This window comes from Perissodus microlepis, chromosome 18, assembly GCF_051167445.1.
Source record: "Perissodus microlepis isolate ML-2025 ecotype Zambia chromosome 18, ASM5116744v1, whole genome shotgun sequence".
Lineage (NCBI taxonomy): Eukaryota > Metazoa > Chordata > Actinopteri > Cichliformes > Cichlidae > Perissodus > Perissodus microlepis.
The window spans coordinates 129678-142147 of record NC_140478.1 but is presented as its reverse complement, the minus strand read 5'-3'; the positions used below and the strand labels follow the sequence as shown (position 1 = coordinate 142147).

General features: G+C 41.5%; 1 pseudogene across 1 annotated transcript in view; it reads right to left on the bottom strand.

Moving 5' to 3' along the window:
* Positions 1-3254: 3254 nt before the first annotated feature.
* LOC146366353 (rab3 GTPase-activating protein catalytic subunit-like) overlaps positions 3255-12470 on the bottom strand; it is a 35925-nt pseudogene continuing 26709 nt past the window's right edge. The window contains exons 21-24 of the transcript XR_014797565.1: positions 9822-9925; positions 8876-8991; positions 8476-8578; positions 3255-5450 (exon numbers count right to left, since the gene is read on the bottom strand). The product of XR_014797565.1 is annotated as a rab3 GTPase-activating protein catalytic subunit-like (transcript). The remainder of the gene's footprint in view (positions 5451-8475; positions 8579-8875; positions 8992-9821; positions 9926-12470) is intronic.

The window sequence follows — 12470 nt, the reverse complement described above, 5'->3', positions numbered from 1 at the left end:
AATTAACCTAATTAGCAGCAAAATGTTCCTCAAACTGTTCCTTTAGGCACCTCTCACTCTTCCAGCTTCCACAGTACTTCTAACTCTGTACACAACCCTCATTTTGAATGCCGGGTGCTTTAATAATCTATAGTTCTCTTATAATGACTTAATTTGTACCCACAATAAATTGAATTTAACTATCTTTTTAAAAAACAAAACAAAACAAAAGAACAGAACAAATTTAGATAAAAAACAAACTAAAAACCAGCAACAAACAACTTAAACATAAACAATCACAAAGAAAGAACAATACAGTATCCACATCTGAACCAAAGAGTAAAACAGTGAAATGTGGATTATTAAATATTAGGTCTTTCTCCTCCAAGTCTCTGTTAGTACATGACTTAATAATTGATCAACAAATCTATTTACTCTGCCTTACAGAAACCTGGTTGCAGCAGGATGATTATGTTAGTTTAAATGAATCAACACCCCCGAGTCATTCTAACTACCAGAAACCTCGAAGCACAGGCCGAGGGGGAGGTGTGGCAGCAATTTTTCACACCAGCCTATTAATTAATGAAAGACCAAGACAGACTTTTAATTCATTTGAAAGCCTGATGCTTAGCCTCGTCCACCCCAGCTGTGAAACTCAGAAACCAGTCTTACTTGTTATCATCTATCGTCCACCTGGGCCTTACACAGAGTTTCTGTCTGATTTCTCAGACTTTTTATCTAATTTAGTTCTGAGCTCAGATAAAATAATTATTGTGGGTGATTTTAACATCCATGTAGATGCTAAAAATGACAGCCTCAACATGGCATTTAGTCTGTTATTAGACTCAATTGGCTTCTCTCAAAATGTAAACGAACCCACCCACCACTTTAATCACACTCTAGATCTTGTTTTAACATATGGCATAGAAACTGAACATTTAACAGTGTTTCCTGAAAACCCTCTCCTGTCTGATCATTTCCTGATAACATTTACATTTACAGTAATTGATTACACAGCAGTGGAGAGTAGACTTTATCACAGCAGATGTCTTTCTGAAAGCGCTGTAACTAAGTTTAAGAATATAATCCACCCACTGTTATGAACTGCTATGAACTGAAGAAGCTTCTCGGATGAGAGGTGAAACGTCTTCAAGTAACTTAAAGAAGTCCAGACGCTTTTCTTTGCAAGCTCCTTTGACTACGATGACCTGGATGACTGAGAACCTTCACAGACACCCACTGTTATCATCTTCAATGCCCTGTACCAACATAGAGCAGAGCAGCTATCTGAACGCTACTCCAACAGAGGTCGATTATCTTGTTAATAATTTTACCTCCTCACTACGTATGACTCTGGATACTGTAGCTCCTGTGAAAACTAAGGCCTCTAATCAGAAGTACCTGACTCCGTGGTATAATTCTCAAACACGTAGCCTAAAGCAGATGACTCGTAATCATTTAGCCTGGAGAAATAGTTTGCTGCTTTATAAGAAAGCCCTCCGCAAAGCCAGAACATCTTACTATTCATCACTGATTGAAGAAAATAAGAACAACCCCAGGTTTCTCTTCAGCTCTGTAGCCAGGCTGACAAACAGTCAGAGCTCTGTTGAGCCAACCATCCCTTTAACGTTAACTAGTAATGACTTCATGAACTTCTTCACAAATAAAATTTTTATCATTAGAGAAAAAATTACCAGTAATCATCCCACAGATGTAATATTATCTACAGCTACTCTTAGTACCATTGATGTTAAGTTAGACTCTTTTTCTCCAATTGATCTTTCTGAGTTAACTTCAATAATTACTTCCTCCAAACCATCAACGTGTCTTTTAGACCCCATTCCTACAAAACTGCTCAAAGAAGTCCTGCCATTAATTAATTCTTCGATCTTAAATATGATCAACCTATCTCTAATAATCGGCTATGTACCACAGGCCTTCAAGCTGGCTGTAGTTAAACCTTTACTCAAAAAGCCATCTCTAGACCCAGCAGTCTTAGCTAATTATAGGCCAATCTCCAACCTTCCTTTCATATCAAACATCCTTGAAAGAGTAGTTGTCAAACAGCTAACAGATCATCTGCAGAGGAATGGCTTATTTGAAGAGTTTCAGTCAGGTTTCAGAGCTCATCACAGCACAGAAACAGCTTTAGTGAAGGTTACAAATGATCTTCTTATGGCCTCTGACAGTGGACTCATCTCTGTGCTTGTCCTGCTAGACCTCAGTGCAGCGTTCGATACTGTCGACCATAATATCCTATTAGAGCGATTAGAACATGCTGTAGGTATTACAGGTACTGTGCTGCAGTGGTTTGTATCATATCTATCTAATAGACTCCAATTTGTGCATGTAAATGGAGAGTCCTCTTCACACACTGAGGTTAATTATGGAGTTCCACAGGGTTCAGTGCTAGGACCAATTCTGTTTACATTATACATGCTTCCCTTAGGCAGCATCATTAGAAGACATAGCATACATTTACACTGCTATGCAGATGACACCCAGCTCTATCTGTCCATGAAGCCAGATAACACACACCAATGAGTTAAACTGCAGGAATGTCTTAAAGACATAAAGACCTGGATGGCCGCTAACTTTCTGCTTCTTAATTCAGATCAAACTGAGGTTATTGTACTCGGCCCTGAAAATCTTAGAAATATGGTATCTAAGCAGATTCATACTCTGGATGGCATTACCTTGGCCTCCAGTAACGCTGTGAGGAACCTTGGAGTCATTTTTGACCAGGACATGTCCTTCAACGCACATATTAAACAAATATGTAAGACTGCTTTCTTCCATTTGCGCAACATCTCTAAAATTAGAAATATCCTGTCTCAGAGTGACGCTGAAAAACTAGTTCATGCATTTATTACTTCCAGGCTGGACTACTGTAATTCATTATTATCAGGATGTCCAAAAAACTCACTGAAAAGCCTTCAGTTAATCCAAAATGCTGCAGCAAGAGTACTGACAGGGACTAGAAGGAGAGAGCATATTTCTCCTGTTTTGGCTTCCCTTCATTGGCTTCCTGTTAAGTCCAGAATTGAATTCAAAATCCTGCTCCTCACATACAAGGTCTTAAATAATCAGGCCCCATCTTATCTTAATGACCTTGTAGTACCATATCACCCTATTAGAGCACTTCGCTCTCGCTCTGCAGGCCTACTTGTTGTTCCTAGAGTATTTAAAAGTAGAATGGGAGGCAGAGCCTTCAGTTTTCAGGCCCCTCTTCTGTGGAACCAGCTTCCAGTTTGGATTCGGGAGACAGACACTATCTCTACTTTTAAGATTAGGCTTAAAACTTTCCTTTTTGCTAAAGCATATAGTTAGGGCTGGACCAGGTGACCCTGAATCCTCCCTTAGTTATGCTGCAATAGACGTAGGATGCCGGGGGATTCCCATGATGCATTGAGTTTTTCCTTTCCAGTCACCTTTCTCACTCACTATGTATTAATAGACCTCTCTGCATTGAATCATATCTGTTATTAACCTCTGTCTCTCTTCCACAGCATGTCTTTTATCCTGTCTTCCTTCTCTCACCCCAACCGGTCGCAGCAGATGGCCGCCCCTCCCTGAGCCTGGTTCTGCCGGAGGTTTGTTCCTGTTAAAAGGGAGTTTTTCCTTCCCACTGTCGCCAAAGTGCTTGCTCATAGGGGGTCATATGATTGTTGGGTTTTTCTCTGTATCTATGAAGCGCCTTGAGGCGACTTTTGTTGTGATTTGGCGCTATATAAATAAAATTGAATTGAATTGAATTGACTGACAGCGTCCTTATGTGCCGACACCGGTGTTTTAGCAAAGCGGCTGATGTGGAGTGAAGCCACGTTAATGACAGCGTGTACAACCATTGGAGATGTGAGCAGGACAGACGAACAACTGACGGAAAAGTGTGGACTTTATACCAGTTTTTAAACTGTGTTGATCGGCCACGTAAAACCAGAGTTATGATAAAATATCTGCAATGTTTGGTTTTCTTCCTGAATACTGTCGTTGTTTATATTTACTGCGGGAAGAAACGGTAAAAACTGCGTTTTATAAGGAAAACACTCGAAAGCCTGTGAGCAAAGACACAACCAAAACAAACCCCAGCCTTTCCTATTGGTGGAAAAATGTACCATGTGGACCAATCAAAATAATATGGCTACATGGCATTTAGTTGTTTAGGAAGGGGGAAGTTTTAGGAGTGACGGCGTGTTTGAGATGCGATTGCCAAGTTTAGCACAAATCTTGTGTAGTTAGTGTGTAGTTAGTGTGTAGTGTAGTCAATAGTGTTGTTGTGTATGTCAGAACAATGAGGCGACTGCTGAGTGTTACAGGTGTTACAGCAGTGATACATCTGCTGCTGTCAGGCCTGCAGGTATCAGGCTGTTGTTCTCCTTCATCTCATAGTGGACAGAAATTATTTTTTGGAGTGGCACAAATAATTTGTGTGGCATCAGATTTGATGCAGAACAGCTGATTGTTCTGTAAATAGTTTGAAATGTTTATTTAAAAACGCCTTGGCTGCATTTTTAGGTAAACAGCTGCAAAAAACTTTGTTTGCATAACTCAGTTACTTTTTTGAAGAAGTAACTATGTAATTAATTGCCCAACATTGGTCTTTATTTACTGTACTTGCAGACAGAGTTACAGACTCTCTCCCAGACCACAGACTCATAATACAAGTCAGAGTTTTATTTAAAGAAAGTTGTGTTTTCAAAATTGGAGTTCAAGTTATTTTTACTTTCAATAGTGTTAACATACTGCACAGGTCATGAACAAGATTGTTTTAATTTCCATTGTAAGTGGGCTAAAGCAGTTAATTAAAAGTCGTCTAACATAAATGTAAATGCTGTAATTTGATTATTTTAATAAACATGTAACTTGGATGCTGGCGTGACCACAGTGCACACGTCTGCTGTTGCTCACAGTGGTCCAAGGGACGCTCAGGGAGTTTGTGTGTTCGCTCAGACACATGAAACATTACAGGGAACACTGCTCGCAAACACTGTTCACAAATCTGTCTAAATGTGTGTTAGTGAGAACTTCTCGTTAGCTGAGATGATCCATCCCACCTCACAGGTGTGGCATGTCAAGGTGCTGATTAGACAGCATGAATATTGCACAGGTGTGTCTGAGACTGCCCACAATAAAAGGCCACTCTGAAATATGCCGCACATGTGTAGCACAATGAAACACATGTCGCAAAACCAGTCAGGATCCGGTTCAGCTCATGGAAACAAAAGTGTTGTGTTTATATTTGTGTTCAGTGTAACAAATACTGAGACGTGTAATAATGTCGTGTGTTGTTCATCTGAGGACGCTGCAAAGAACCAGATTATTTTTATTATCCTGTTTGTCTGTTATGTGAACCTTTAGAGAGGATGTACCTTATAATGACTGAGTGTGTTTATCGCACTATGTTAAATGTAACTGTGAGCGACACGAGGCTTACTGCTCATGGTTACCTCATCAGTGGTGAAGTCAGCCAGCTTGATGCAAGAAACAGGAAGAACAAAAGGATGAAAGAGCAACACACAGATGAAAAACAAAAACAGACTTTCTAACCGACAGAGCTGAAATCTGAACATGTCACCAGCTGCAGGAGGCAACGCTCTGAACCACGTCGTTCCTCATGCATTAACAGATGGAGCTTGTGCTGCCTATAGTCTCTTGACATACAATGGTTGGATTCTCCTATGATACTGTATCAGCTGAGCCTCAAATTCTTATGATCTCGAGCTTCTTCAGTCTCAGTGAATCCTTAGTTGGCTCAGATGCATCATCTGGTGTTTGAGTGTAACAAGGTGGTTGTAACACAAAAGGAGTGTAAACAGGTGAGTGTGGTTTGTAGTGTAAACTAAAGCAGCGTTTAACCAACCACATCTCCATCGCTCTACAGCTGCTGAGGGAGCTACAACCCTCATTCAGCCTTTCACAGACATACGGCAATGAACTGTATGAACAATAAACTTTATTCATACACACAAATCCCTTTAAGGTTGTGTCAGCGAGGGCAAACGTGCCACATCAAATACATGGAGCTACAAGCTGTGGTGACCCACTGTCAGTAAGGGAGCTTTATTACACACACACAGCATCACAACAACAGTTACCTCAAGCTGCTTCTATGTTATAAGGCAAAGACCCTGCAGTTACACAGGGAAACATTAGGTGACCATCTGTGAGCAACAGTGGGAACCAAAGCCTCTAACAAACATCCATCGATAGATGAGGGGCAGACGGACTGAATGCAGAGAGGTCTACTAACACATGTTGAGTGAAGAAGAAACACCCAGTGCATTATGGGGAACTTAGACCTATAACTTAGACCTGTGCGCCTTAGCATATGCTACTTCCGGCGCATAGCGCTTAGTTTCCGGTGTGATATTCGCTCCTTGTTCACGGTCGGGTTTTTCAACCAAATGGACGAATCAGTGGCGATTTACATTTCTCGAGATGTCGAATGTATCTGTAGATGATGTTGATCGACTTGTCGATATTTTTTCCCCCCGCGCCTCAGAGAGAGACAGGATTCAAATTTTATACTTCTCAGTATTTGTATACAGCGCTCCCTCGTTTATCGCGGGAGTTACGTTCTAAAAATAACCTGCGATTGGTGAAATCTGAAGTAGCCAACTTTATTTTTTACAATTATTACAGATGTTTTAAGGTAAAACCCCTCACTACACGCTTTATACACTCAGACAGACATGAACATTTTCACACGTTTCTCTCTTGTTTAAACTCTCAAAGTTCAAACCTTCGTAGACAAATAAGTCCAGTATTACAGACACCAAAGATCAAACCGTGTTTTCAGGTCCAGCACATGAGAACAGAGCAGCTGAGAGATAATTCAACATCAATGAATCATTAATGAATCAGCAATTCTGTACTGTACAGGAGAGACGGCACGGAGGAGATCAACAATAGTCTGCAGCCAATCAGGACGCAGAACACAAAGCGCTGTGCGCAAAAAAAAAAAAAAAAAAGCATGCAAACTTGCACAAAAAAAATCTGCGAAACAGCGAGGCCGCGTTATAGCGAGGGACCGCTGTAATTTTGAAGGTACGTCACAACATACCCTTCGTAAATACTCATGCATAGAGACCCTTACCACGGTTTGTTGACATGCTGTGTAGGTGTGTACTTGACTAGCAGGGAAACCTTTGACTATTGTTCACCTGTAGTTTGAATGCTGAACATCTGCCTGTTTAAATCATAAGAACTGTCACTATACAGAGATGTGCTTCTGATTCTGTAATGCAGTTCTGCTTGTGTTGAGTGATGTAAACCACCAATCGATCTGCACGCTTCAAACGTCAAAACTGATCATTAGGTTTTTTTATGACACAGCAGTGGTGAGTGTTCCCACCTTCTGCTCTTTGGAACTTAACGCCATCTTTCTGTTTTCATATTTTGGACATGATTTTGGAGTCCATCTTTGCAGCAGCAATTGACCGCAAAGTAAAGCTACCGGAAATGTACAACCCTGCATCCGATCTTAAAACAGGAAGTTAGCATTTTCTCGTGCACAGGGTCTATTGCAGACTAATTAAGGTTCCTGATCCAACCCTAACTATGTGCTTTATCAAAGAGGAAAGTTTTGTCTGTCTCCTGAATCCAAACTGGAAGCTGGTTCCACAGAAGAGGGGCCTGAAAACTGAAGGCTCTGCCTCCCATTCTACTTTTAAATACTCTAGGAACAACAAGTAGGCCTGCAGAGTGAGAGAGAAGTGCTCTGATAGGGTGATATGGTACTACAAGGTCATTAAGATAAGATGGGGCCTGATTATTTAAGACCTTGAATGTGAGGAGCAGGATTTTGGATTCATGTTCCAGTCGATGCATCAGAGTCAATCTGGGATCCAGTGTGGAGCACATGGACACTTTTAAGGCTTAAAGAACAAACCGATGATTCGATTAGATACTCGGCTCCATCTCTGGAGTCACGGCCACCAAAGCTTTGTTTCTGCTAACACTGTAAACATATACAAATGCACATTAATAGTTGTTACTGCAGAAAGAGAAAAAGAAGCGTCAAAGACAGGAAGGAGATCTGCTCCACTGTGGAGAGAGCTGCACAACTTTGTTCCTGCAGAATTGTCACACAGTCAAACTGATAATTCTTCATTTTTCATTGATAGTTAAACAGACTGGTTCTTATAGCTCTGAACGTGCTTCACAGCAGCAGCAATTGTGTGTTTCAGGAAGAAACAACGTTACAATAGAGCAGACTCTCCTGACACTGACAGACAACACTGCGTCTTTACATCAGTGCTGACCACGTCCTTCCAGTTTCATCTACATGAAGTATATATAAATAAAACAGCGCTGACTTCATGTCTTGTTCTAGGACCGGGACACCGACCTATTCTTGATGCTGATATTGAATAAGTGGTTGACTGGTGTGTGTGTGTACCTCTAAAGATGTCTCTATAGATGACAAATACATGACTGTATACATGAAACTGACAGCAAGACGTGGGAAGGACACGGAGGCAGAGTGAGAGTTACCCTCTGAGCACTGATGAAGAGTCTGTGGATTATACTGCCAGCCAGGCCCTGGCCTGCTCCTGTCACTACCACCTCTGGTTCCTCCAGCAGGGAGCTCACAAACCTAGAGACAACACACAATGTGGAAAATGTTACAATATTCCCACAAAACAAAACACTTAAATAAGAACATGTAAAACCTGAAGACACCAAAACTATAAAATAAGACCAACAACATGAGCGAGAAAGAAACGTGTGAACTGACTGTGATCCTTCAGACGCCGTCTTTGTGAAACGTTAACAGATTCATCGTGACAACCTGTTACTGACAAACTATCTATAGTGACGGTGAAGACGGTTACGTGTTACCAACAGCACAAACAAAGCTGTCAGTGAGCGCAGCTCAAACTCTGCGACTCACTTCTTCAGTTCATCAGCAGCCTCTCCGCTGTCGTCCTCAGGAATGGAGAACTTGGCCTTGAGCGAGCGAGCTTGAGTGATGACTGTCTCCATGCTCAGCAGCTGGTTAATGAAATCCTGCACACAGGACAAGAACAACTGTCTGCTCAATCCTGACAGCATGAGACCCCAAGACTGTCACATTTATACACATACGTGGTTTTTCCTACGTGGAACGTTATGGGCTGAGTCTCGGGGTGTAAAAGGCGTGTTTGGGGTCACAGTGGATACATGGCATACTGAAATGTACTTTGAGAAAGCCAAGAATACTTTTACACAACAAGACTGTCCAATCAAGCAAAACTAACATGGTGGGGTTTAGCTGTGCAGCTGTACAGTGTTATTCAAAGAAGAGGGGCTGTATGGATACTGAGTGCTAGTGAGAAGAACATTTTTATATGTGAAGAAGTGATGATTGTTCTCAGACTTTAGGACAGTATTAAAGCAGGTGTTTAATGCACCTAACGTGTGATCAAACTCAATAATAACAATCTCAGTCTCTGTTTTCGATCACTGATAAACACATCCGATATCAGCAGAGTATAAAAGCTTTGAGCCCAGGTGGGAACAGCCGAAGGAATTACCTAGGTTTAGAAAAAAAGTTAGCCATCACTGAGGAAGCACTGGAGTTTGTTACTCCAGCTCCCACTACAATCCCACTGCACCACACCCCTGTTTTCATGGTTCAACCATCAATGGTCATAATAATTATCAGCCAAGTTCTCAGCCATGGTGCACACTGTCCAGTCTACGTACACCTCATGTACAGCACATACTCACCTACAACAAAAACACAGTTAACAATCAATCAATAATTTATTTAAAAACAAAACTTTTTTGGGTGAATCTAATGATACTTTCTTTTAAACTGAATTATTTGTGGAAAGTCCGGTCGAGTTTTCACTGACCTCTAACTTCTTGTAGTCCTGGTTGGGGGACTGCAGGAGCTTGCTCGCTTGAACTGTAGCTTACTGAATGGTTTTTTGCACTGATGGAATATCTTCAGCAGACTCTGAAAGAGAAGAAATGACAGTGTTTCCAGAGTGACAGAAAGCTGTGATTAAAAGAAAGACCTGCCACGTTTGTAACCTCAATTACTGTTAACATGAGAAAAAGCCTAAAATCGAGTAAACCTGCAAACTATTATCTTACTAATACAGATCCTTTTGAAATAAACAAAACCTTCACAACATTTTATAATAATCTTTACAGAGATTAAAACATATCCACAAAGTCTTGATGGATTATTATTGGAGTTAATTATTCCAGCTATTTCAGAGGATCACAGAACACATCTGCAAATAGAAACTAAGCCTTTTGTCCAGGAAAATACCCACATGTGCTTTGGCACAAGGAAAAACTCCCTTTAAACAAGAAGAAGCCTTCAGCAGAGCCAGGCTCAGGGAGGGGTGGGGCCATCTACAATAACCGAGTACAATAACCTCAGTTTGATCTGAATTAAGAAGCAGAAAGTTAGCGGCCATCCAGGTCTTTATGTCTTTAAGACATTCCTGCAGTTTAACTCATTGGTGTGTGTTATCTGGCTTCATGGACAGATAGAGCTGGGTGTCATCTGCATAGCAGTGTAAATGTATGCTATGTCTTCTAATGATGCTGCCTAAGGGAAGCATGTATAATGTAAACAGAATTGGTCCTAGCACTGAACCCTGTGGAACTCCATAATTAACCTCAGTGTGTGAAGAGGACTCTCCATTTACATGCACAAACTGGAGTCTATTAGATAGATATGATACAAACCTTGACACATTCACGTGTTATCAGCACGGAGCGTCTCTGTCAACCTCTGGAAGTAAAGCTTTTAGTAAGTGTCATAAGATCAAAATACATTTTTTTAAGAAGTGAAACGAGGACATTATTGTTGTGTCCAAGCTATGTTTTGTATTTTGTAGTCCCGACTTAATCAGAATGAATTTACATACAACCTGGATATGCACCAAAGCATTTCTGACCTGCTGAAACATTCTGGGATATTACAGAATAAATGAAAACTAGCTTTCTGGTTTAATTAGAGAAAAGGTCTGAGTATCACAGCAGGACGTTAGCTGATTGAGGTTTCTCCAAAGTACTAGAAAACTCTCCTCAGTGATGTCCTTACTAGTGTCTCTCATTGGCTGTCTCTAGACTCAGAACTGGTCTTAGCAGTATACCGTCAACTTAGAGACGATCCAGAAACTAAGACCTGTTATAATTATACGTGAACTCTCATTAGCTAAATTAATGGTTGCACTGCAGGTGTCAGGGAACAACAGCAACACGACTGAAAGATCTTTAGCTTCTTCTAAAAACCAAATCAAATTATGCCCTGCTCCAGATGTGACAGTCTGAAGACGAAATCTAGACTTTTCTGTATCCTGGAATAATTATCAATTTATTGTGTGTAGAATAAAATAAAGAGTGGGTTTTATCTGATTTCTGATCATTACTGGAGAAAACTTAACTTTCCAGGCTCCTTTCACAGTGAGGGTTGGGCAGCTAGTTAGAGTAAACGAACTAAATCACATTTACCTGCATTTTAACACCAGGGTCATGTTCATGCAGCCCTGAAAATATCACGTGTCCATCTCTGATACTTATAAGAGCTCAAAACTGGCCCAAACCCTGATGGAGTCCAAGGGCCTGCAGTGCAGAACACATCTTGAGCCCAAATCTTGGGGGGCTCAGGATTTGGGCTTTTTCTGCAGCTCATGGGCTGCATTCACTGAACTGACCACAAACTCATCTGTGCACCAAAGTACTCAGTGAGACGTCCTTTACCCTCACATCACTGGACACTTCCAGGTTCTGGGTTCCAGTCACTCTATACCAGTGGTGCCCAAATCTTTTTGCATCACAGCTGTGATACAGAACGGCTGTGTGGGCGGAGCCTGTTTCGTTTCAGTGCCGAAAAAAAGGGGTTGTATTTTGATGTAATGACTGTGTCGATGCAATCAGTCATTACATCACTCAGCTCAGGACTGAGCTGTGTAGACGCCAGCGTGTATCATACAGTGCGTCCACTTGCAGCCCTCCTCGTTTCCCAGCTGTCGCGCCCCCGTCTGCACATCCCCACACAGTCCTCACGTTTCACAGTCAGTGATTGTAAAGAGTTCCTCTGCAGTGGCTCTGCCAGGAGCCTGTCTGCAGAGAAGTCATTCCTTTGTCACTATCAGTGGCTTCATCCACCTGCAGAGGAAAGCAGCTACCATGCACCTTATCATTAAGCACTCGATAGGCAACTTTACAGGAGCAGAGCACAGACGCAGTTTTAGCAGAGACACTGTTGAGCACGACAGTTTAGAAGTGTGTGTCTGAAAAAGCCCTCTGACTTGTCTTTGTGCTCTGGATGTTTGGCGTCTTAGCTTGTTAAGCTTTAAACTGTCACAAACTTGCACTTTAAGACAGACACGCTGCGGCCTCTCCTCATCACCCACCGCTGCGCAGGTATGCTTCCTCTTATCTTCTTTGGTTTGGAAACATATTTGGTGATGCTTCATCCTCTGCTTTGTGTTTGTGTGCGAGCCCCGTCAAAAGCCTGTGCATTATGCTGGCAGCGTCCA